This window comes from Castor canadensis, chromosome 3 (genome assembly GCF_047511655.1).
Source record: "Castor canadensis chromosome 3, mCasCan1.hap1v2, whole genome shotgun sequence".
In the NCBI taxonomy this organism is placed as follows: domain Eukaryota; kingdom Metazoa; phylum Chordata; class Mammalia; order Rodentia; family Castoridae; genus Castor; species Castor canadensis.
This window is the reverse complement of record NC_133388.1, coordinates 121,494,141-121,520,214: the sequence shown is the minus strand read 5'-3', so window position 1 is coordinate 121,520,214 and position 26,074 is coordinate 121,494,141. Positions and strand designations below refer to the sequence as shown.

Here is a 26,074-nt window from a genome sequence, read left to right as displayed (position 1 = left end):
CCCCTTCCTTCTCCAAACGCTGCTCATATATACAAGCTATCACCCACACTTACTTGCCTCCTATAGTTTTTTGTGGTCTCTTCTCTCAACTTTGTTCCTTTTCCTCTTTTCCACTTCTTCCAACCCTTGCATCAAGAAAATTTCTATCCTTTCTCCATCTCACTTTCTGCATTTTGGTCTTGAGCAAAAAAAAAAAAAATACTAATCAGGGTGGTACACTTAAGAGCAGGCCTTTAATAAGGAAAAAGAAAGCTTTTAGTTGGGAAGGAAAGGTAGACATTAGGAAGAATGAGTGGTTTCAACCTTCAAAGCCCTTGAGAATACCCAGTAATTCCTTTCAAAATGTCACAGAAGACTCCACCCACCTCCTTGTCTCTAAATAAACTGTTTTTTCCTTTAAACCTTGGCATGAACTAAAAATTTGAAACTACTTATAATTTTTTGTTCATATCATTGCAACAGCATTAACAATCCCCACACCCACCATATTAAAGATGTCTGTCATGTCATGGGCTGAATAGAGTGCCTGATCTGGAAAGATAATCCTGCATATGACCACTGTTCCCTTAAGATAAGGCATCCAAAGTCCAAAGTATCTGGCTTAAAAACAACATTTTTGTCTTTAGCCAAGTTGAAGACTAGGAGTGTTATCCTAGACCAAAGGTTAGCAAGCTTGGAGAGTGGTATATCAAGATTCCAAGTCCCTTCCCTCCAGATTTTCATGAGTAGAGATAGCACAGGTGGAGTCCGGGGTTGGCCTGGTCAGTCAGAGAGAAGACTTACTTCCACAGGAGATAGAAGTGTAGGTTGGGGCCCAGGTAGCCAACTGCATACCAACTCTGCTCACCTGTAAAGGTACTTAGGCTAGACGTGGAGAGACACTTTTTCCCAAGACAGTAGCTACCTAAGCTGCACTGAAAGTAAAGGTTTATTTTTTAAAAATATTAATGAAAATGATTTTGAAACATGCTTCTGTTCAGCCTCCCAACAACATAATACTAAAACTGAAATGTGAAAGTGCTATATTATTGCTTATCTGGACTAGGACCACTGTTAACAAACATCCAGAAATAAAACTTCTACTATACTTAAAAAATGCTTCTTATTTTTTACAAATCTAAGTGTATGGAATTGTGTGTAGTGGATAGTTTATTCCATTGGGACATGTGTATAGTTCTGTTTTCTAATTGATCTTTTTATCCAGTCTCTCATCAATGTATGGTTTAATATTTTTTGTTAGTGAAAGATAAAATACGCCTATGTTTTAGCAAAGAGCAGTTTTTAGAATTTCTGACTATGCCCCTCTTTTCTCTCTTAATTTTGTCTCTTCTTTTAGATTTCTATTATTTCTGACTCCTGCTAATATTAACATCACTCTTCCCACTCCCCCCAACCTCCCTCCTCTCTCCTTTCTCTCTCTCTCTCTCTCTCTCTCTCTCTCTCTCTCTCTCTCTCTCATGTGGTTTGTTGAGATGAGGTCTTGCTATATACCCCGGCTGGCCTGGAACTCATGACCCTCCTGCTCAAGCTTCCAAGTGCTGGGAGTATACCAGCATGCTGGTCACCATGCCTGGCCTTGTTTGTTCTTTTTCTGTCCTTCAAAAGTCCACTCCGAGCTGGGTGACGGAGGCCCACGCCTGTAATCCTAGCTACTTAGGAGGCACAGATCAGGAGGATCATGGTTCAAGGCCAGGCTGCATAAGAAAAATAAGACCCTATCTCAAAAATACACAACACAAAAAAAGACTGGTGGAGTGGCTCACAGTGAGGCATTGAGTTCAAACCCCAGTACCATTAACAATACAAAGACCACTCAAGTGTGAACAAAAGTCTCTCTCCCATTGAAATTATTTGTCACTTTTATTGGATATTTTAGAATTAAAAATTTGCCTGTGAGATGTAGAATTCTGTGTGTAAAATGCTGCTCCTGTGTGGAAGAACAAGGAAAAAATGAGAATGTATTTTTGCTTTGCTCGTCTATGCAATAGAGACTCTGGAAGGATGCGTAGGGAATTTACAGTGCTTAGCTACGGAAGGTTGAAAGATGGAAACTAGGTGGATAGGAATAGGTGGGAAGCAGACTTTTCACTATGTCCCTTTTTAAATATGACTTTTTGACTTTTTGAACTATGTGAATGTGTAACCTATTATTAAAATAATTTAAAAAATCATGTCCCTAAACCAAGTATGGTGGTACATGCCTGTAATTCCAGCACTTAGGAGGCTGAGGCAGGAGGAATCTCAAGTTCAAGGACAGCCTGGGCTGCACAGCAAGACCCGTCTCAAAAAACAAAACAAACATCAAAAATCCAAGAAAGTCATTCCCCTGGGTTACTTGACTTCTTAAACATAGACCTATGTATCTGGACATATCTGGTATCCTTTTTCCTGACAAGTCTTTAGTAAAGTTGTTAGCATCTTAAATCTTTTAAAAACAGTACATGTGTAGTCTCTTCTTAAAGGAAAGTTGTATTTTGCCCGAATTTTTCCATGGCTTGCTCCTCTTTCAGTGCTCTTAAATGCTTGGCTACAGTCATTATCAAGCCTTCCATTAGGAAATTCTGATACTGCTTTAATTGAAATTATCTGCAGTATTTTGCCAACTGTTTATTCACTTGTTTCCTAATAAACTATTAAATATTATCAGCATAATTAGTGCAAAGTTATTTTATTTCCCACATGATATCTGGTATTATCACCATGGATACTGTTTATCTATTTAAGATTATATGAGTTTGGTGCTTTTAGAAAATTAAAGGTTGGTTTACTTTTAGTATTTAGATAATTCTTTTTGGTGTGTGTGGTAGTGGGGCTTGAACTCAGGGTCTACACCTTGAGCCACTCTGCCAGCCCTTTTTTGCAAAGGGTATTTTTGAGATAGGGTCTTCCAAACTATTTGCCCAGACTGGCTTTGAATCTCAATCCTCCTAATCTCTGCCTCATGAGTAGCTAGGATTACAGGTGTGAGCCACTGGCATCTGGCCAGGCACTTTTTTGTTTGTTTGTTTGTTTGTTATGAAGGGTATTTTCACAATAGGGTCTTGAGACATATTTGTTTGGGGCTAGCTTCAAACCATGTTCCTCTTTATCTCTGCCTCCTGAGTAACTGGGATTATAAACATAAGCTACCTGTGCCCAGCTAGTGTTTAGATAATTCTGCACCCCCCCCCCCTTTTTGAGATAGGGTCTTACTATGTATCCCAGGCTGTCCTTGAACTCATGATCCTCCTGCCTCTTCTTCCCAAATTCTGGGATTACAAATGTGCACCATATTCTAAAACCCCTAACAAGGATAACCACCACCACTTATATTAGTCCTTGGAAACAGAGCAATCACCTTTTTTTTTTATCTTTTTTTTTTTAATTCATATGTGCATACAAGGCTTGGTTCATTTCTCCCCCCTGCCCCCACCCCTCCCTTACCACCCACTCCGCCCCCTCCCTCTCCCCCCCACCCCATCAATACCCAGCAGAAACTATTTTGCCTTTATCTCTAATTTTGTTGAAGAGAGAGTATAAGCAATAATAGGAAGGAACAAGGGTTTTTGCTGGTTGAGATAAGGATAGCTATACAGGGAGTTGACTCACATTGATTTCCTGTGCGTGTGTGTTACCTTCTAGGTTAATTCTTTTTGATCTCACCTTTTCTCTAGTTCCTGGTCCCCTTTTCCTATTGGCCTCAGTTGCTTTTAAGGTATCTGCTTTAGTTTCTCTGCGTTAAGGGCAACAAATGCTAGCTAATTTTTTTTAGGTGTCTTACCTATCCTCACCCCTCCCTTGTGTGCTCTCGCTTTTATCATGTGCAGAGCAATCACCTTGATGATTATTGTCAAATGTTAGTTTGGCAGGTACTGGAATGAGCTCCTATTAACCAAGAAAAGATGGTAGAATACTTTAGGTCTGAATTTTTATATTCCACAATATCTGATCACTCTACTATCTAATAAAATGTGTCTATATTTTTTGGTGGGATGGTGCTATGGTTTGAATGTTTCCCAAAATTCATGTGTTGGAAATTTAATCCCCAATGGAATCATATTGGGAGGTGGGACCTTTTGGGGAGACTTTTAGGAGGGCTCTGCCCTCCTCCTCAATGGATTAATGCTGCTCTAGAAAGAGTTTATGAACCGGGTGCCAGTGGCTGACATCAGGTGGATCATGGTTAGAGGTCAGCCAGGGAAAAACAGCTCCTGAGGCCTCATGTCAACCAATAAAAGCTGAGTGTGGGTACACGTCTTGTCATACCAGCTACTGCAGGAAGCTTAAAATGAAAGGATGACTGTCCAGGCTGGCTCAGGCAAAAAAAAAAAAAAAAAGACAGAGAGGGAGACAGAGGGAAAGGAAGAGAGAGAGAGAGAGAGAGAATGAGAGAGAGAGAGAGAGAGAGGGAGAGAGAAAGACTCTATTTCAAAAACAACCAGAGCAAAAAGGGCTGGAGGTGTGGCTCAAGTGATAGAGCACCTGCCTAGCAAGTGCAAGACTCTGAGTTCAAACCCCAGTACTGACAAAAAGTTATTGATACATAATTCACAATTAAATCTGCCCTTCTAAACCACAATCCAATGGTTTATTCACAAAGTTGTATAGCTGTCACCACTATGTTATTCCAGGACTGTCACCTCCCTAAGAAGAAACTCTAGACCCCTTATCAGTCTTTCTCATCACTCAGTCCTTCAGCCCCTGGCAACAACAAATCTACTTTCTCCTTGTAGATTTGCTTATTCTGGACATTTAGTAACAAATGGAATCATACAGTGTGGTCTTTTGAGACTGGTTTATTTCACTTAGCATAATGCTTTCAAGGTTCACCATTGAAACATTGTAGCACGTGGTACTTAATTTATTTTTATTGCTGAAAAATATTCTGTTGTGTGACTATACCATACTTTACTTATTCATTCATTCATTGACCAACATTGGGTTGTTTTCACTTCAGCTATTGTGACTAATGGAGATATGCAAATTTTTGTGTGAACTTATTTTCATTTTTCTTAGATGTATACCTAGGAACAGAATTGTTGAGTCATATGGTAACTATAACTTTTTGAGGAATTGCCAAATTGTTTTCCAGAGTATTTGCTTTATTTTATCCTACCAATAATATACAGGGCTTGAATTTCCCCATATGCTTTCCAACATTTGTTGTTGTCTTTTTATTTTATCAATTTTAGTGGATGTGAAGTGGTATTTCATTGTGGTTTTGATACTCAGTTTCACACATTTTCTTCTGGTATTGGGGTTTGAACTCCGGGCCTAGTGTTTGCTATGCAGGCCTCTACTACTTGAGTCACTCTCCTAACTCTGATGTTGTGTTCATTGGCCAGTTGTAAATTTTTTTTGGAGGAATGTCTGTTCAGATTCTTTGTTCATTTTAAAAATTGGATTGTCTTTTCATTGTTGAATTGTAAGAGTTCTTTACATATTCTGGATACATCAGATACATGATTTACAAATACTTTCTCCCATTCTATGGGTTTTCTTTTCACCTTCATGATGATTTCCCTAAAGCCCAAAAGTTTAAAAAAAGTTTTTTTCAGTCCTGGGGACCGAACCCAGGGCCTTGTGCATGCAAACTAGCACTCTACCAGTTGAGTCACCTCCCAGCTTTTTTTTTTTTTTTTTTGAGATAGGGTCTAAAAAACCTTATCTCTACCTCCTGAGTAGCTAGGATTACAGGCATGGGCCACTGGTGCCCAGCTTTAAAGTTTTAATTTTTGATGAAGTCCAGGTTATCCTTTTTTCTTTTGTGTGTGTGCTTTTAGTGTCATATTATCTAAGAAATTATTGTCACAGAGATCTATGTTTTCTTCTAGGAGGCTCATAATTTTAGCTCTTACTTTTACATCTAAGATCTATGCTAATTTTTCTTATAGTGTGAGTCCAACTTCTTTCTTTTCTTTTGTGGATATCCAGTTGCCCAGCATCACCCATTGTTTATTCTGTTCTTCACTAAATTGTCTTGGTATTCAATTGGTCAAAAATATAAAGATTTTTCAAGCCCCATTACTGCCAAAATACAACTATTTATATATAAAGCATTTGTAATTAAGATTACTTATATTTATTTATGTATAAAGGTTTATTTCTGCACTTCAATTGAAGTCCACTGATTTATCTGTCTAGCTGAACAGTGCCCCACTGATTGAATTAGCTTAAAGTAGCTTTATAGTAAGTTCCAAAATCAGGATATGTGAGTCTTCTAACTTCATTCTTTTTCAAGACTACTTTGACTTTTGAGTTTGTGTGTTTCAATATAAATTTTAGGATAAGCTTATCAATTTCTGAAAAAAGGGCAGCTGAGATTTTGATAGTGATTACATTGAAGAGTATTGCTATCGTCTTAGCAGTATAAAGTGTTTTGATCCATGAATGGGTAGTCTATTGAGCTCTTTAATTTCTTCCAACAATGTGTTGTAGTCTCCAGTGTAATAGTCTTGCTCTTTTGTTAAAATTTAAAAACTAAAATTTCCTAAGTATTTTTTCTTTTTGATGCTGCTGTAAATGGAATTATTTTCTTAATTCATTTTATGTGTGTCTATTGTACTATCTGGAAGTACAAGTACTTTTTGTCTTTGTAGTACTGGGGTTTGAACTCAGGGCTAACACAGTTGCTGACCAGGTGCTCTACTGCTTGAGCCACACCTCCAGCTAATTTTTGAAGGTTGATCTTGTGTTTGTCATTCTTGCTGATTCATAATCTTTGAATAATTTTTGGTGTATTACTTAGAATTTTCTCTGTGCAAGATTATATCATTGCACATAGGTGGTTTTATTTTATCTTTACCAATCTGAATATCTTAAAATGTTTTTGGTTGCCTAATTAGCCTGTTAGAACCTCAAGTACAATGCTGAATAGAATTGAAGAGAGAAGATGTAAGTGAAGAGAGAAGTGGTAGAACACCTGGTTTGCAAGCACACTCCAATCCTACAAAAAAAAAAAAAATGAAGAGAAAGAGAACTGATATACTTATCTTGTTCCTGATCTCAGGGGAAAGCATTCAGCTTTTTGCCACTATATGTGACATAAGCGTGGGTTTTTCATAGACGGCTTTTATGCTCCAGAGGAAATTCCCTTCTATTCCTAGTTTGTGAGTAATTTTTTTTTTAACCAGTAAAGGGTGTTGAATGTTTGTCAGATGTCTTTTCTGTTTCTGTTGAGATAATCCTTTGTTTTTAGTCCTTTAAATATTGTGTATTGATTGACCTTGTGTTTCTGGGATAAATCACACTTGGTTATGATGTAAAATACTTTGTAAGGTGCAAGATTTGCTTTGCAGATATTTCGTTAAGGATTTTCGCATGTTTATGGGTCTATAATTTTCTTTTGACATCATCATCTGGTTTTGGTATCATGGTAACACTCACATCATTGAATGAGTTAGCAAGTGTACATTCCTGTTTTGGGAGGGAGAGGGTGAGGTTTTGTAAAGGATTGGTATTAATTTGTTTGAAAACATTTGGTAAAACTCACCAGTGAAGCCAATTGTACCCAGACTTTTCTTTGCGGGAAGTTTTTCTGATTACCAGTTTGATCTCTTTCCTTGTCACATATCTATTCTAATCTTATGTTTCTTCTTGAATTTCTTTTGCTAGTTTGCATAAATAGGAGGCTCATGACCAGGTGGCCCCAGGCAAAATTGTTAATTAAAGCCAAAAAAAGCACTGGTAAGAGCGAATCAAGTGGTCAAGGGCCTGCCCAGCAAGCATAAGGCCGATTTCAAACCCCAGTATTGTAAAGAAAAAATAAAACCAGAAATACAGATGATCTGTTTCTAGTTAGTTTTGCTAGTTTGTTTTTTCTATGTATTCATTCATGTCATGCTATCTAATTAGTTGGCTTTGATCATAACATTTTCTTATGGCCTTTTTCACTTCTGTGAGGTTAGTAGCGATGTTTCGTTTTTCATTCCTAGTTTTAGTAAAGTGGATCTTATCTTCTCTCTTCCTCCTTATCAATTTATCTAAAGGTTTATTTTTTTTCAAAGAACCAACTTTTAACTTTATTGACTTTGTAGTTTTTTTCTTTGTTTTGGTGATTTGTGCTCTAATTCTTACTTACTTCTTTCTGTTTACTTGGATTTAGCTTGCTCTTTTTAGTTTCTTTTCTTTTTTCTTTTTCTTTCTTTTTCTTTTTTTTTTTTTTTTTGGTGGCACTTGGGTTTGATGGAGTTTTGTTGTGTTGTCCAGGCTGGTTTTGAGTGTCTTGGCTCACATGATCCTTCTTCCTATCCTTCAGCATAGCTGGAATTGCAGGTATACACCACCATGACTGGCTTTTTTAGATTCTGAAGGTGGTGGGTTAGGCTATTGATTTGAGATCTTCCTTTTTAACATAGGGGATTTATAGTTATATATTTCCCTCTAAATACTACATTAGCTGCATCCCAGAAATTTGATATGTTTTGGTTTTATTTTCATTTCACTTGAAAGTATTTTCTAATTTTCCTTATGATTTCTTCCTCTTTTTTGGGGGGAGAAGGGGAGCAGTAGTGGGATTTGAACTCAGGGCCTTGCACTTGCTAGACAGGTGCTATGCCCCACATGCTCCCAGCATGTGGTTGGGACCTTTTTGGTTGAGGATCACTTGATCATGATCCTTCTATTTACACATTCCACATAGCTGGGATAACAGGCATGTGCCACTGTGTTGCATCATTTTTAGATAATTGGAGGTGACAGTTCAGGAGAATGTATAGATTGGATAACAAACAGCAGCTCAGAAAGATCAAGTAAGATTGTGATAGTGGGAAAAAAGTATACAAATGGACAAAGGAGGAGTAACTGTAGAAGTCTTTATAGGTCTTAGCACAAAGGCTGTTACCCAGAAATGCATTCCTGCACCTTCTAAATGTATTTCCATCTCTGGAAGTGAAGTTTCTGAGATTTATGTATGTTGTTGAAACATATCCTCTCAGTAATGTAGTTACTGCAGTAATTGAATTATCTCTTTCCGTTTAGATCACGTGGCAATACTCTTAGCAACACTGAATGTCCAAAGGTGTGAACGTGATTGTTTTAATAAGTCTACTCTAACTTATGAACTAACTTACAAAAGAAATGGTGGATTATGAAAATGCTTGGCATAGTGAAGAGGAAAAAGTAGAAATTTGATCAATGTTGGCTGATTGTAACTTGTCTGATGTTCTATAATATTTAATAGCCTTGGCTAGGGAAGTTAGAAAGCTGGATCTTAGTATTAGATATGCTACTAAATTAAGTGACACTTAGCAAGTGTAACTGCATTTTCTTTGTAAATAACTTGAAGTTCCTTCTACCTTTAAAATTCTATGGTCCTATTAAATTCATATAGAAAACACTGTAAGTAAAGATTATTCTTTCAAAATCGGTACAAGTTTTTGTTGTTTTCAACTTTCACAATTTTAACTAGGGAATGCTGCATGAATAGGATTCTTTATAGCATTATCTAAAGCCTAACACTGATTTATTTGAAAACAAAGGGTTTCTTTGCAGTGTCATTTAGCTTGGCGTTGCCATGAATCCAAGAATTATTCTACATGAATCAGAGAACAGTAATGCAGTGTGCTTAAATCTAGAGTTCCACACAGCCATTCACCACAGATGAATTGAGGTGAATAAGTACTTCTAACTTAATTTGCAAAAGTTCTAAAATGTACTAGTGGAATTCACTGCAGGAATCCCAGTAAGAAGGAGTTTGGAAATGTGGCTCTCATAGTCCAAAGCTGTTGGAGAAACCATCGCTGCTCTTTATTATATTTGATTTCAGGCTCTGCATGATTTCCAGTAAAAAGCTAGCAGTAATGTAAATTGTAGGACCATTTTTACCATTTTGAACTGATATATGATATAACTTAGAGATGGATCAGCATGGTCAACCATCTTTGCTTTTTTTTTTAAGTTTTTTTTTACTTCTTTCTGGCTGTAGCATCATCTTTGCTTTTAAAGGAAGTCAATGTGTGGCATCAAATAATGGTAGATGAAATTCTATTCGGTAGTAAACTTTATTTAAAAATTGTTAAAGCTGTCAGAACCAATTTTTTTCTACTTTTATTAAAAGAATACACTTTAAAGTCATGCATGGTGATGCACTGCTGAGGTAGGGGAATTGTGAGTCTGAGGCCAGCCAGGGATACATAGGAAACCCTGTCTCAAACAACAACAATAAAATCCCAAGAATATACTTTCCATATCTGTTTGAGGTTTCCTGGGAGAACCAGAGGCAAACAATCCAAATGTAGCAGGTGTTTTCTCAAGCTCCTGCTATAAGTGTTCATTTATCTTAGTTCCATGTGTACTGTTATGCACACATTTTGGTTTTTAAAAAGAGGGAAAAGTGGAAAACAAATTGTGAAATACAAATTTAAGTAAGGACTAGTGGTTATGAGTCATCATCATCTATTGTGTAAGTATGTTCAGAAGTAGAAGGATCTGTCAGGCATAAAATGAGATTTTCAAATCCTTCATGAAAAGGATGGTGTATACAGTTGTCCCTGGGTATCCAAAGGGAATTGGTTTCAGGACCCCTTGTGGCTACTAAAACCCAAGAGCTCAAGTTCCTCATATAAAATGGCATAGTATGTTGGTACCTGTGGGAGGGGAAGGATGTAAGGAAAGGGTGTAGAGGGTGAATATGATGGAAATATTATGTAGCCATGAAAGAAAATGGAAAAATGAGACCTGTTGAAAGTATTCTAAGAATGGGAAGGGGGGCTAAAGGAAAATGATGGAGGAGGTGAATTTGACTAAGATACATTGTAAACACTTTTGTAAATGTCACAATGTACCCTCAGTATAAAAACAATGTAATAAAAATTTTTTAAATGGCATAGTATTTGCATATAACCTACACACCTTCCCATACACTTTAAATCATCTCTAAATTACAATACTTGATGCAATATGAATGTGACGTATATGGTGGTTATACTTCATTATTTAGGGAACACTGACAGGAAAAAGTCTGTATGTCAGCACAACCATTGACACAACCATCATATAGTACACAAATGAGAAATGAGGTGAACAGTGCTTGAACAGGCGTGCTGGGGAAATTCAGCATCTGTGAAATAGCGGGAGTCAAGGGCAGAACATGTCTACATGTCACTTCATTAGATCGAATTCAGTGCAGTGCTTGAAGTACAGCAAACTCAAGTTCTGTTTTCTGGATTTATTTTTATTTTTATTTTATGCTGGAGAGAGAAACTGGGGCCTCACACATGCTAAGCACATGCTTTACCACTGAGTTATATCCGCAAACCTCAGGTTTCAATTTTGGCATTTCTTTATGATTAAAGGATGAATCTTTGGACTGGGACATGTAATAGAACCATTATCCAAACATTGGTGTAATCACATGTAAAAAGAAAATATACTCTTTAAAATATATGGTCACAAGTGGATGGATGTCATTGGTAGGCATTGTTATGTATGCAAATAGCAGTTTGGTTCTGGTAACTCATAATCTATTTTCAGCACCTGTGAGAGATCATCCTTAAAAAATAATGGTTAAGAATGGAGGCTCTTGCTGGGCACCAGTGGCTCATGCCTATAATCTTACATACTTGAGAGGCTGAGATTAGCAGGATTGTGGTTTGAAGCCAGCCTGGGCAAATAGTTCATGAGATTCCCCCCCATCTCCAAAATAACCAGAGCAAAATGGACTGTAGGTGTAACTCAAGCAGTAGAGTGCTTGCTTTGCAAACATGAAACCCTGAGTTCAAACCCCAGTCCCACCACCAAAAAAAAAAAAAAGGAATGGAGGCTCTAAATTTACTCAGACCTTAGTTCAAATGATGATTCATCTATCACTTGTAAGTAAGTTTCTTCACCTGTAGAATAGGCATAGCAATGCGACATACCTCACAAGTTTGTTATTAAGTTTAAGATAAAGAATACTTGTAAGAACTGAACATAGTGCTTATGACATAGTGAGCGTTCAATAAATGTCAATTGATAATATTTTTTCTTGCATTTCGGGAGAGCAAACACAGGTCTCATTCAGTGCTCCACCGAGTCACACTCCCAGCCACTACTAATATTCTTAGTGGATTATATTTTATGGTCTTAATTTTGTTTCTCTGTTAATTTTTTCAAAGGAAGACATGACCCAACCTTTTCTTTATTATGTCCTATGGAGTTGTAAGGAAGAGTTTAGGATCATAGGAAAGAAAGGATTCTTTAGAGATGACTCCCTACCCAAGCATTAGGTGGCAAGCCTGTTTCCCCTAATGTTCCATTCCCAGGTGTCTTTTCTTTGGGTTAACACTAGTTCTCTGTGGACAATTAAAATTACTCTCCATTGTTTTACCTATGTGGACTCTCAGATCCATGGCTTCTACCCTGACCTCTTTTTTTTATCCTTTTCACTGATATGCCAGTTACCTGCTGCTAGATACTTGGCTTCATATGCTACTCCCTCCAGTGAGCAGCATACAAACCAGCAGGTACAAGCCAGCTTGCCAGGATCCTTCTGTTCTATCTAGATAGAAACCATGGGTAGGTGAGGAGAAGCTCCTGCAGTAAGTCAGGGTCTTGGGCAGGTTTTGGTAAGTAATGGCAGCAGATCACAGCTGTCAGCAGCAGGTGGCGCCCTCTAGGGTCTCAGCTTCCTCACTTGGGATTTGAATGGAGGGAGGACTCTGACAGCTGCAGTTACCATGCTTCTGTGCCTCTGAGTGTTGAACAGTCTGTGGCAAGTGTTTGTTAGAGCTCTCACTTTGTGGGGAGAGACATCTGGAGCATTTGACAGCCTGCAGCTTTCTTTCTTTTTGTCTATCTTAGAGGCATGGGATTTGAACTCAGGGCTTCATGCTTGCTAGGCAGGCACTCTACTACTTGAGCCACTCCACCAGTTCGCCTCCAGCTTTCTTACATCACCGCAAGCCTGATCTGTCACTGAAGGTCCTGATGCTGCTCCTGCTGATAGCAGGAACTGCTTGCCAGTCTAGCTGCTACTCTTGCCACCTTGTTACTGTCGCTGTTTCTGCCACTGTTTCTCTTCTTCACATTACCACCTCAGCTGTCTACAAATGATAAAAATCAAAAATAGGCAATACAGATCACTTGAGAGAAGTCTTTGCTTGGATCTAACATTGCAGTTTTGGGGCGGGAGGGCACAAGAGGGTGTCTCCCAGCTGCTCACAAAGTGAGTTGAGCAGCCTTATGTAGACTGAAAAGGTGTGTGTGTGTGTGTGTGTGTGTGTGTAAGACAAGGGTAGCAGCCCCTCATGCAAATGAAGGATCTTCGTGTTTGCACCAATCATGGTGCAGTCCTTGTCACCAGTCACAGGCCTTCTGCTGGGCGACAAGGAGAAGGAAGTGCTCCCCATCTCGCCTGGGTGGAAGTGGTTGCTGTGGTGGAGAAGTCTGGTGCAAGCTGCTTGCTCAGGCAGTGCCTTCTGGAGCCATTGTTAAACTCTGGGTTGAAAGCAGCTGGTGCTGCAAGAGGGCAGTCCTTCACTTAAGGCAGCAGCTGGGAAAGGATCTAGCAGCTGTCAATTAGGGAGTTAAGTCTTCCAGCCCTCAATATCTCAGCACATTTAAAGGAAAAGTAAACTTTTCAAAGGATGCTTACAAGAACAGCTTATCAGTAAGTGCTTTAACAGCACTTACCAACGGTCTAATAATGCTTAACAACCTACCTCAGTGCCCAAGGAGGAGGGAGGTTCTCAGTCTATTTCTTAAGCAGTTGAGATTCAACCTGTGTAAAACAAAATGCATTTTCCCTACCCTCTTCCGGATGCGCCACTCCCACGTTTCACCAATTTTAATTTCCTTTTCCCCCATTCAATTTATGGGATGTAACTTCTAGATACTTCTATCCTAACACACTATTATATTCGAATTATATTTTTCAGATGTCTTTGTCTATACTTTGCAGCCCATGAGGAAGTCTTGGGCTACTTGAGACACATTCAACAAGCTTCTGCTCATCTTCAGAAGTGGAAGTCATAGTTGTTATTGAACTTATTTATTGAGAAAGAAGCACTAACAAGGAATAGAATAAGAAAATGATTTGGTTCTTTGAGAATAATAAGTTCATTTTAGGTGGATTCTTTTCCATCTGAAAAAGACTTCCCTTACTGTACAGGAATGTATGCATATTAATGTGGCTCAGCTTTCCTTTTTTTAAAGAGATCTTTTTACACATTTTTTATTTTTTATTTGCTTATTTATTGTGGTATTGGGGTTTGAACTCAGGGCCTTGTGCTTGTTAGGCAGGCACTCTCCCACTTGAGCCATGCCTCTAGTCTTGTGGCTCAGCTTTTAACACTTTTTATCCCTTTCACTATGTGGCAGGTTTTTTTTTTTTTCTCTGCGGAGGCTGGAACTCAGGGCTTCAAGCATGTTAAGTAAGTGCTCTATACCTCCAGCCTCTGGAGTTCTTTTGGTTATAACAGTAGAACAGGGGCTGGGGGCATAGCTCAAGTGGTAGACTGATTGCCTAATATGTGCAAAGCCCTGCGTTCAACCCCAGCACTGACAAAACCCAAACAGCACAATGCATAGAAGATAGTAGGCTCTCAAAAAATGTTTGTTGAATTAATGAATACTAAACTGGTGCGTGCAAGCTTGTGTTGACACGGTCATCTGTGCATACCTTAAAAGGTAGGCTTAAAAAAAAAAGGAAAAAATTTCCCCATCATACCCTACATTCCAGAGGAGACTAATCTTCTTAACGTCCTATTTGAATTGCATGCCTACCTTTCTTAACCCACAATAGCTCTTTATTAGTTCAAGTTGAAACTCCTCATCCTGCCTTTTCTATTTAACCTATTTTTGGCAGCCCTTATACAGAATCAGTCTGTACAGTTAGGTCAGTTTACTTAATAGACAGAGTAGGGAGGGAGTATGGATTGGTTGTTCTTGCTTAAAACAGATTCTGACCTTTCAAATCTAAGCTTTAGCATCATTATATGTTATGTATGTTTGTATTTATGGTGTCATAAATACAAGCTTTGATTCACTAAATATTTACTGAGTGCCCACTGTGGACTACCACTGTAGCAGTTAATGGGACTTTGGTTATAATGAAAATCAATCCAGCTTCAACTCTCATGCATGTATCCATATAATTTTTTTTTTCTTTTGGTAGTATTACTGGGTTTGAACTCAAGGCCTCACACTTGTTAGGCAGACACCCTACCACTTGAGTCATCCCATCCATTTAATTTCGAAGGCTGATAAATAATCATAATCTAGGGTAAAAAGTGTTGGGATTGGGGAAGTGCCCCAGGAGCCCACAGCAAAGGCTTATAACCCAAGCTGTGGGATGGGGGGAGGGAGTTCCCCCAGGCTTGGTGACATCTAGCTTCATGTCAGTTGTCAGGAAGTGCAATACAGTTGAAGGACCAGCAAGTGCAAAAGCCTAGTGGGAAGGGAGCCTTGTATACTCAAGAAAGTGAGAGAAGTACAAGAAGCTGTCTGAATCACTGTATTGATCATGAAAGAAATAAAGAATATCTCCATCAGGGATGTGCTTGCTCTTCTCAGGGTCTGAACTATTCAAATGAACTCCCTTTTCTTTCAGAAGACTTAGAAAAAAATCCAAATGAAGAAAAGGAACTTCTATTGGTTCACTGACCACTCAGCTTAATTTCTGGCTATGTTTTAAGTTTATGCATAGAATTCATGAGTGAATCATCGTGAGATGATCACTGTGGTTTGCTGGCACAACAGTACACAACCACTCCTTGGATCTCCGTTGTTATCAAGATTAGTATCAGACTCCTTGGCCTTGTTGTCAAGACTCTTGTGATTAGCCTTCAACCCAGCTGTCTCTATTTTCTACTCCTCTCCATCTAGACTTAGCCTTTTCTCTTTAGCCCCTCCTTTGTTTTCCTGCATTTGAGCTTTAACTTACCTTCCCTTTTCCTGTAACAGCCTTCTTTCCATTCATTGCCTGTCAAATACGATCCTTTCTTGAAAGCTCATTCAAATACTATTTCTATAAAGTTTCTAGTGTTCTTGCCATCCTGCCTGCCTCTTCTAATTCTCCACTTCAGGGCTGGCACCTGTCTAGCAAGCTCAAGGCCCCCAATAATGCCAAAAAAGAAAAAAATGTAGTCTACCAATTTTCTACTCCATAAGTCTCTTCTTCCTATTTTTTGGCAGTACTGGGGTTTGAACTCAGGGCTTCACACTTGCCAAGCATGTACTCTACCACTTGAACCATACTCCTAGTTCTTTCTATTTTTCATATAGGGTCTCATGCACTGGCCTGGACTGTGATCTTCCTTTAAAAAATATTTTATTTTTGACTTAGCATGCATTAATAATATAAGAGGATTTCATTGTGATAGTTATGTACATGTGTATAGTGTACTTTAAACAAGTTCACCCCTTCATTATATTTTACATTAAAAAATTTCTGCCTTGTGAGGGAGAGCCTTTATTCACCACTGTGTCGGGTACTCAATGAACCTTTTCAATAGAGAATTTGTTGTTTATTTCTTGGAAAATTTATTATTTCTTTGATAATTGTATCCTCACCATTGTATGAAATTACCCAAGAAAGAATTTTCTCTCTACCTCTTCAATTAGTTGCATGTTGAGACTTTTGGATTGGTCCTCTAATTTTATCTGCTTTTATTCCTGTTGCCCACCTTTTGGTATTTTTGTTGTATTTTCTGCAAGACTTCTTCAACCGTCCGTAATTTCTATTGCATTTCCTTTTGCTTCAGCTTTCATTATTAGTTTCTAAGAGTTCTTATTCTCTTTGTGGTTTTTTATTATTTCATTGTAAAACTCTCTTGTCCTTGTTTCACACATACATCTTCTATCACTCTAAGAGTTTTTCTTTTTTTTAAGATAAACACTTTTGCCTATTCTTAACTTTTTGTCTCCTGTTTTTATTTATTCTAGTTTATTTAATTTTTTTTTAGTTGCCGTCAATAAGAAATTTACTTATTTTTTAAAAATCCAAATGCTGGCATCATCCAGAAAAATTCAACAGGTTTATTTATAATTGTTATAAAGTTGAACTGCTGAAACTTGTTCACTGAAACATCTGACTTGCATTAATGCTTTACATCCCCGCATTTATATTAAAACTCCACACACAAATGAAAATGGAAAAACTGCCACTACCTGATTTCTGTCCCGTTTTTCCACTTGCAATCATATACCTAGGTACCTTTTGACCCCACAGGAAAAAAAAATCTAACATTCAGAAGTACCAATAACAGGAAGAAGAGAAAAAAAATTGTTTAAAGAATGAAATGTTTCCCATCCTGGTGGTTCTTAAGCACTCTCTCCACGTATGCGGCGTGCTAGCTGGATGTCTTTTGGCATAATTGTCACACGTTTGGCATGGATAGCACACAGGTTGGTATCTTTAAAAAGGGCCAACCAGATAGGCCTCACTCGCGTCCTGCAAAGCACCAATAGCTGCGCTCTGGAAGCGCAGATCTGTTTTGAAGTCCTGCGCAATTTCTCACACCAGACGCTGGAAGGAGAGTTTGCGAGTCAGAAGTTCGGTGGACTTCTGATAGCGTCAATTTCCCCGGAGCGCCGCAATACCAGGCCCGGATCGATGCGGTTTCTTCACCCCTCCGGTAGAGGGCGCGCTCTTGCGAGCGGCTTTTGTAGCCAGTTGTGTCCTGGGCGCTTTAGCGCGGGCGGATTGGCGGGCGGGCTGCGTAGTAGGAGGCACGGGACAGGGGGCTCCTGACTCACGCCTTCTCCTTCCGCTGGCTCAGCCAGCCAGACGCCGCGCTGGCGTTGGAGAGCGGCGGCGGCTGTTTCTTTTTTGTTGTTGTTGTTACTGGTTTAATTCTTTCTGGTGGTTTTCCTCAAGTGCCTGGTGATTATTTACGAGTGAGACTCTGAAAAACAGACATTAAAAACAGAGTGAAAGTTTTGTGTATCTGGGTGGTACTTTGTCTTAGTCGGTTTTGTGCTTCTGTAACAGAGTGATGGTAACTGGTAATTTATAGAGAACAAAGATTTGTCGCAGTTCTAGACACTGGGAAGTTCAAGAAGGCGCTGGCAGCTGGTCTCTGCTACTAAGATAGCATCTTGAGCACTGTCTCCCCTGGAGGAGAGCAGCACTGTTTGCTTTATTGTTGTTTGGAACAAAGTCTCACTAGCTCCAGCTGTTCTCAAACTCAGGTCCTTCTGCCTCAGGCTCCTGCATTCTGGGATTATAGGCACGTACTACCATGCCTGGTTATCACAATGTTTTCTTTTTTCCCTTTTTCTAGTGTTGGGGATTGAACACATGCTAGGTAAGCACTCTACCACTGAGCTACATCCTCAGCCCCAGAACACTGTTGATCACACGGCAGAGTAGAAGGACTTTTCATAGCAGCATTAGTCCATTCATGAGGGCAGCAGCCTTATGACCTAACCAGTTCCCAACACTCTTGTGTGGGGAATTACGTTTCAACATGAGATGTGGCGTAGACACAAACATTCGAGCCATAGCAGGCTCATCAAAGGTGAGCCATCCTGTTTGATGGACCATCCAGATGGCTGCTGCAGTAGCAACCATTTACTCCAGGACCATTCAGTATTTCCGAAGGAACAGCCTCTTGCCTGTACTGCCAAATTCCCCAATCCAGCAGGTTAGCTCAGCTCATGCCTGCCTGGTGTCCATACTTTTTGCAGGCCCTTGAGTTTCTTCTGCCCTCTCCCTCTTTCCTACTCCTCCATTGGCTGCCTTCAGATAGTGTGTACTTTGCCTTTTCTATTTTGTTTTCTGTTTTTGTTTTTTTTGGGGGTAGAGATTCTGCAAGAAAGAAAGGGTGAAACATCTTTGTGGCAGCATTTTAAAACAAGAAGTCCTTCTCAGGCAAGTGTGGTGGCTCATTACTGCAATCCCAGCTGCTTGGGAGGTAGAGATTGGGTTTGAGGCCAGTTAAGATAAAAACTTAGCAAGACCCCATCTAAACTGAAAACTCTGGGCATGGTGGGGTACACCTGTCATCTCAGCTGCGCTAGAAGTGTATGTAGGAGCATTGTGGTCCAAGCCTGCAAAAAATGTGAGATCCTACCTGAAAAATGATTAAAGCAAAAAGGGTGTGTGGCTCAAGCGGCAGAGCACCTGCCTATCAAGTTCAAGGCCCTGAATTCAAACCAAAGTACCACCACCAAAAAAAAAAAAAAAAAAAAATTCCTTCCCTAAACTTTCACTAGACAGATTTCTCCATGAAGTGCACTAAAAATGGAGGGAATGTGCTGTTTCTTTACTCGGGATGTTGAGACCTGGGTTAGTCAGACTTTTCCATTATGGTGACAAAAACCTGTGAAAAACAATTTAAAAGGAAGAAAGATTTATCTTGGCTCATGGTTTCAGAGGTTTTGGACCATGGTCAGCTGGCTCTGTTGTTTTTGGGCCAGGGTGAGGCAGAACATCGTGGTGGAAGGGTGGGTGGTGGAGCAAAGTTACCTCCTACAGCACAACACAAAACTAAGCCCCACCTTCCACAGTTCTGCCACCTCCCAATAGTCTCTTCAAATTTTGAATCCACCAGTGGGTAAGTCATGATCCAAAGCCCCACCTTTGAACATCATTTGCATCAGGGAACAAGCCTTCAATATTTGAAGCTTTTTGGGAGACACTCATATACAAACCATAACGGGACCTAATCAGTCAACGTTAATACATTTACAAAGATGAAATCTTTGCGGAAATATTCTTTGGTATGCTACTTTCATATTACTTTTTAGGGTTTCCCGGTTCAAAAAAAGCAGGGTTTGTTTTTTTTTTATCCTTGAAGTTTTAGATTTTGACAGGCCAGTATTCATTGGTCTTTCATGGCCAACTCAAACATCCAAAGTTGTGACATCAGGAGACAATTCATAACACGAAGCATCCCAAATGTGGTTGGGGAATATTGTGAGTTCTCATGCTATTAAGGTGTGAGGTTTATTTTTAAAATAGACTGTTTATTTTTCTAACCTCATTTAAATTTTTGTTTTCTTTTCAAACATATGACCATAGTCTTTCCATCTCAGTCACTTCTGTAAAACTTCTGACAGCTTAGTCACCTACAAATAAAAGACTATCTTGGGCTGGCAGGTAGGTCAGTGGTTAGGGCTCTTGTTTAGCATGTGCGAGGATCTGGGTTTGATCCCCAGCACCAAAAAAGAAAAGACACACAAAAGAAGACCACCTTCACATAGTTTAAACAGCCACTGTTTTCTGACTATTCAGCACAGAATGCCTCTTTTAGAAAGCCCAGGGTAGACTCAGGAGAGTTGCAGCAGGTAAGATCTGATGTGGTATTGTATTACAGAAGAATTCTCTGCTGGGTGATTGTTTTTAAAGCTTTTCATATGTGTGTCATTTTAATATAAAGCTAAAAATTGGCTTAGTTTTCAGACTTTTAGCAATTTAGCAGTTGGTTTTTTTTTTTTCAGTCTGTTGAAATGTTTATTAAAAATGAACACAGGCAGTAGTGTTGGCTGGGCCTCGGCTTGCATTCATGTACAAGCCCTGGAATTCATGTACTAACTACATGAAGTTGAACAAGTTTCTTAATGCACACTTTCTGCATTTGTCAAACACAGAATACAAGGCTTTCCTTGTAGAACTTACTTGAGGTAATGCCTGTAAGGTCCTCTGCACCATGTCTGGCTCTTTTCATTGAGGTTATGTGAAGCATTTAACAGGGTCCTTTCCTCCTGCCTCTCACGATGTTCTGCTGAGTTAAAACTACCAGTAGAGAGTTATATACTGCAATCTAAAGCCTTCTCCTTCTTAGAAAATTTAATTTGAAAATAGTTTTAGTAAATTTAAAAAATACTACCACTGAAGTAGTATTTGTTTATGCTCTGAGACTTCTAAAGAACTGATCCCTGTCTGTGCTGAGTTAGCAACCTTTTAAAACAACTCTGAATTGCTGGAGGGAACTCCAGATTTTTAAATAATTGTTTGCTAGGCTACTCAGACTTGGAGAGCTACCTGGGGGAATTTATAAATATGTCAAGCTTTGATAAATTCTCCCTTCTTATGTTAATGCTGAGCTCATCCTGCCATCACTGCAGCAGCATCACATCCTCAGAGGCCTCACTTACTGCTCACCGGCTGGCGGGCCAGGGACCCACAGGACCAGCCTTGCAGGGCTGACTCCATTTCCCTCTGGCACCTCTGATGTGGAGATCAATAACCCCTGACAAGTAGAAGGAGCATCAATTTTAATTCTGAAAACTGCCTACATCTATTGTCATCAATTTGTCTGAATTACTTTTACAGAGAGAGGGGACTCATCAATTTGAAACCTATCATGTCAGAGTTGGCCATTAGGGACTTGTGAGTTCTCTATTCAAATTATTTCCTGTGATGCTCTCACTACATTGTCTAACTGTATGAATGCCAGTAGGGGAGGAAAGTGAAGCAAACGTGAAGGGTTTAAGGGATGGGCCCATTTAGAAAATTACTGAGAAAATCATTCCTTCATATACGTTTGCAATTCACTTTTGTCAACATATAGTCAAATGGACATTTGATTTGTTTCATCATAAAAAAGTTACTATAGTACTAACTTGAGTTTCTTACATTTGGAACTCTCTTAATTATTATTATTCTTTTGGTGGGACTGGGGTTTGAACTTGGGACCTTGCACTTGCTAGGTAGGTAGGCAGTCTACCACTTGAGCCATTCCACCAGTCAGGACTTCATGATTGCAAAACTAGGCACTCTATCACCTAAGCCACACCTTCAGTCCACTTTGCCCTGAGTATTTCGGAGATGGGGTCTTACAAACTATTTTCCCGTGCTGTTCTGAAACCACGATCCTCCTGATCTCAGCCTCCCAAGTCACTAAGATTACAAATGTGAGCTACTGACCTAAACCATTATGATAAAATGATATAGCTCTATTAGATACTTTATTCAATTATTTATACTTTATTAAAAGATTTACTTTTAAAAAATATTAATAAACAAAATATAGAGAACATTAGTAGTAAATGTGTATAATGTAAAGAGTAACAAAACTTACATAGCTACCACAGTTTGAGGGATACAGTATGACTAATATGTTAGAATCCTCCATACCTTCCATCAGTTTAGTTTACCTCCCTCAATATCTTAAGTAACTATGATGACATTTTGTGTTTATTATTCTCTTGTAAGACCAGTTTATAAATGTGCATTTCTTTCTCCCTGTATAGTACATGGTTGTTTTTTTTTTCTTTTTTTGTGGTAGTGGCGATTGAACCCAGGGCCTCATACATGCTAAGCTAGCACTCTACTACTTGAACTATATCCTTGACCCTTTTGTTTGTATTTTATTTTTGAGGTAGGATCTTGCTAACTTTGCCAAGGCTGGCCTCAAACTCAAGCTCCTCCTACATCCACCTCCGGAGTAGCTGGATTACAGGCATGGTGGCACATGCCTGGTAAAGTTTTTCATTATTTACACTTATAAAGTGGAACGATTTTTCTTGATTTCTACTTTTAACCATGAATATTGGTGACATTCATCCATGTTAATGTGTACAGATGTGGCTCATTTTTACTTCCATATAGTATTTTATCATATCACTATCACACAATTTCATTATCTATTCTTTCTCTTTTTTTAGCTGAGGACTTGTTATTTTACCCAGGCTTAAAATTCCTGGGCTCAAGCAATCCTCCTGTTAGCCTCCCAAGTAGTTGGGACTTTAGGCATGTACTACCACATTTTGCTTTTCTTGATACATGTTTGGTTGTCACTGTTTTGTGGCTAGTAAAAGCAATTGACTACCTGATACATGACCATTGGTAAATGTGAGTGAAGGTGTCATTTCTACATCAGTTGCTTAATTTCTGAACTTTACATGAAATGGATTTGCTTTTCTTTGAACTTAGGGAGGACTTAAGATTGAGATAATTTGGTCCAAATTAGTGATTTGATCATTTTGTAGCAATTTTAGTAATTTTTCTTGGAAAATAATTTGCTTTTGAAATTAGGGAAAATTGATTTTATCCAAAATTGTCAGGAAATAAAGAACTAGTTAAGATAGCTTTCATATAGATGACAAAGCTACATGAATAAAGATATGAGACATATAGTCAATTTCAAGTATTTGAATATAGCATTAGTAATAATAGGTAACATATAAAACAGGACAACTATTCTGCCACATGCCTGGAAATAGTTATTGGTATGTTTGTATGAGTGAGTCTTTGAATATGGGAAGGGAGAAATTGCCTTCATATTTCTTGAGTTTTGAACAATATTCTATACATTCATCCTTGATTCCCAGTGTATCTTGTATTGTTCACAAGTAAGATGGTGAACTGAATTTTTTTAACTATAGTGTTGAAATTCTACAATTTCAAGAAAAGTCAGTAATGGCTGTTATAATTGCCAACTTTATGATTACTGTTTATTTCCAATGCTTTCTTTGGCTATGTGTGGAAATATTTTACAAGTAAAATTTATATACATTCCTTTTTTTTTTTCTTGCAGTGCTGGGACTTGAACTCAGGGCCTACATCTTGAGCCAGTCCACCAGCCCTTTTTTGTGATGGGTATTTTTGAGATAGGATCAAGAACTATTTTCCCAGGCTGGCTTTGAACAGGAATCCTCCTGATCTCTGCCTCCTGAGCAGCTAGGATACAGGCGTGAGCCACAAGTACTTGGCTTGTACATTTCTAATATGCCCTCCCTTCTGAAAAATCCTAATTTAATCATCCTATTTTTTTATAATCACTTGTGCACTTTTGTGATTTCTTCCCTGCGTAGGGTACTTACTTTTGCCCCTGCCTGGACCAGGCACCTGTTTATATAAATAAAATAAATATTTACATATTCATTTTAGAAGTAATTTCTGTACACATATTTCCAAAGCTTAAAGAGAAAAATCATTTATCATGAGCGTCCTTAAATAACTATTCTATTTTCTTGTTTGAATTTCATGATATAGAACTGCTTTTCTCATCATTCTCCCTCATCCCCTCCCCCATACTTACCATGACTTCAACAGATTTCATTGTTCTGTTTTCATACAAGTATATAAAATACATATACCTTATTCACCCTCCTTCACCCTCTCCATACACCCTCCTCCTTCCCACCAGTACTTACCCTCTAACGGGATCTGTTTTATATTACTGTCCTTCATTTACTAAGTGTATACTCACTGTTCAAAGGGGTTTTGCCATGGCATTTCACCTGTGACTATATTATACACTAATCAGATTGACCCCCGCTGTTATTCTCACTTACCCTCCCCTCCATTATGCAACAGCTTTCAATATGTTTCATTATGCTCTCTTCCTGTACAGATGCATATCGATATTATTCACTCTATCATTCTCTTTTCCTCTCACTTCTCCCCCAGTGCCCTCAAACAGTACCACTATTGCAAACATGTTCATATATATATATATATATATATATATATTTATGTATATATGATCGTATTTGTATTTGTGTATACATTTATCTTTTGGATCTATCTTCCACATGTGAGAGACAAAATGTGACCTTTGTCTCTCTGAATCTGGCTTACTTTCCTTAACATGATGCTCTCCAGTGTCATCCATTTACCTTCAAGTGACATAATTTCATTCTTCTTTATGACTGAATAATATTCCATTGTGTGTGTATGTATATATATATATATATATATATATATATATATATATATATATATATGATATATATATGTACAAGTGTTTCTATTGTATCCTGCTTACATTCCTTCACATATGTGCCCAGGAGTGGTATTGCTGGATCATATAATTCTGTTTTTAGTTTTTTGAGGAACCTCATACTGTTTTCCATTGTGAATGTACTAATTTACTTTTCTACAACAGTGTATAGGGTTACTTTTTCCCCTGAGTCCTCTTCAACATTTGTTGTTGTTTGTGCTCTTGATGATAGACATTCTGAATGGAGCAAGGTGAACTCTTAATGTATGTATGTATGTATTTATTTATTTATTTTTGCAGTACTGGGGCTTGAACTCAGGGCCAACACCTTGAACCACTCTTCCAGCCCTTTTTTTTTTAAGTTGATGCTACATTTTATTTTTATTTTTTTAATTCATATGTGCATACAATGTTTGGGTCATTTCTCCCCCTTCCCTTACCCCCTTCCCTTACCCCCTCCCTTACCCCCCCACTCCATACCCAGAAGAAACTATTTTGCCCTTATCTCTAATTTTGTTGTAGAGAGAGTATAAGCAATAATAGGAAGGACCAAGGGTTTTTGCTAGTTGAGATAAGGATAGCTATACAGGGTGTTGACTCGCATTGATTTCCTGTGCATATGTGTTACCTTCTAGGTTAATTCTTCTTGATCTAACCTTTTCTCTAGTTCCTGGTCCCCTTTTCCTATTGGCCTCAGTTGCTTTAAGGTATCTGCTTTAGTTTCTCTGCGTTAAGGGCAACAAATGCTAGCTAGTTTTTTAGGTGTTTTACCTATCCTCACCCCTCCCTTGTGTGCTCTTGCTTTATCATGTGCTCAAAGTCCAATCCCCTTGTTGTGTTTGCCCTTGATCTAATGTCTGCATATGAAGGAGAACATATGATTTTTGGTCTTTTGTTCCAGCCCTTTTTTGTGAAGGGTTTTTTCAAGAAAGTGTCTTGAAAACTATTTGCCCAGGCTGGCTTTGAACCGCAATCCTCCTGATCTCTGCCTCCTGAGTAGCTAGGATTACAGGCCTGAGCCACTGGCACCCAGCTCCTAAAGTATTTTTGATTTGTATTTCCTTTATGGCCAGGGGTGTTAAGCATTTCTTCATGTGCCAGCAGTTAAGGAGGTCAAGGGTAGAAACCAATAAAAGTTGAGTTAAAGAGCAAGTAGTGGAGATGAAAGAGAAGCCAGCAAGCATAGACTCTTTCCTAAATAAAACTTACTGAACATGTAGTATGGTGACCGACCACTTGAGACTACAGTGATTTTTCTGGAACACAGATTGTCATGAGCAAACCAGACACCGTACTAGGCTCTGAGAATGTAAAGGGACAGACACGAAAAGAGGACATTGTCATGCGAGATGATAATGTAGGGTAGAAGTAAACTTAGTTGGCCATGGGAATACCCCCGAGTTGCAGGAAGTGGTCAGAGAGGTGAAGAGGTGACAGAGTTGGACTTAATCCAGAGCAAAGAGTAGAAGTTACCCTGACAAATCTTAGCTGAAAGAACATTT

The 26,074-nt window shown here is 38.6% G+C and overlaps 1 protein-coding gene and 1 pseudogene across 4 annotated transcripts in view; one reads left to right on the top strand and one right to left on the bottom strand.

Annotated features, from left to right (window-relative positions):
* The window catches only part of Sgk3 (serum/glucocorticoid regulated kinase family member 3), a 153,091-nt gene that overhangs the window by 44,482 nt on the left and 82,535 nt on the right, over positions 1 to 26,074 (top strand). The gene's annotated exons all lie outside the window — the stretch shown is intronic.
* Positions 16,839 to 18,472, bottom strand: LOC141421435 (histone H3.3A-like; annotated as a pseudogene).